This window comes from Sinocyclocheilus anshuiensis, unplaced genomic scaffold, assembly GCF_001515605.1.
Source record: "Sinocyclocheilus anshuiensis isolate Anshui unplaced genomic scaffold, SAMN03320099.WGS_v1.1 scaffold311, whole genome shotgun sequence".
Taxonomy (NCBI): Eukaryota; Metazoa; Chordata; class Actinopteri; order Cypriniformes; family Cyprinidae; genus Sinocyclocheilus; species Sinocyclocheilus anshuiensis.
The window spans coordinates 80,297-80,951 of record NW_015549606.1 but is presented as its reverse complement, the minus strand read 5'-3'; the positions used below and the strand labels follow the sequence as shown (position 1 = coordinate 80,951).

Below are 655 nucleotides of genomic sequence, written 5' to 3'. Positions count from 1 at the left end.
CGCAGAGCGTCACACCACGTGAAAGTGAATCCTGAGCGGTGAACTAATTTTCGGCAGCCGGAATTTCAGTGCATTTCTAATTATTGGCGACATCAGAAGTGGATATTATATAATAGCTGCTTTTATGAACATTTGAGCGATTTAAAAATATTTAAAACAATTATTTTTTAAACGGCACCCCGGTTGGGAAACAGTCCGCTAAGGCATAGGACACACACAGGCTTTCCTCCTCACCAATGACATTAAACACCGTGTCTACACCGAACACAAGCGGCAAAATACAGTAGAACCCATTATAATCAGTGATGCTGTTTACACTAGATGCGACGCGACAAAACCCGACATTAAACTGATGCCTTGTTCTATTAATGACGTACTGACACAAAGTTAAAATGATTTGCAACGGTCGTTTTGTCGCTTTGAGAGCAAGATATGCCTCGTCATATTTTCTGCATTTAGCTTTTAAATGACCAGCACCTGCCTGGGTCTGTGCGACTTCATCTATGGCTTTTCTCTTCCCTTTCACAAACCAAGCCATCTCCCACTCTAAGTTACCTTTGGCTGTTTACTGTTTTATTTCTTTTCTTTTTCTGCTGATGGCCCGCACTCGACTTGAAGCAGCGCTGCTTAGACCGATCGGTGTGTGTCATCAAAG

At 42.4% G+C, this 655-nt stretch overlaps 1 protein-coding gene across 1 annotated transcript in view; it reads left to right on the top strand.

Moving 5' to 3' along the window:
• Positions 1 to 655, top strand: part of LOC107659019 (TBC1 domain family member 23-like) — a 15,785-nt gene that overhangs the window by 5,136 nt on the left and 9,994 nt on the right. The window lies entirely within an intron of this gene.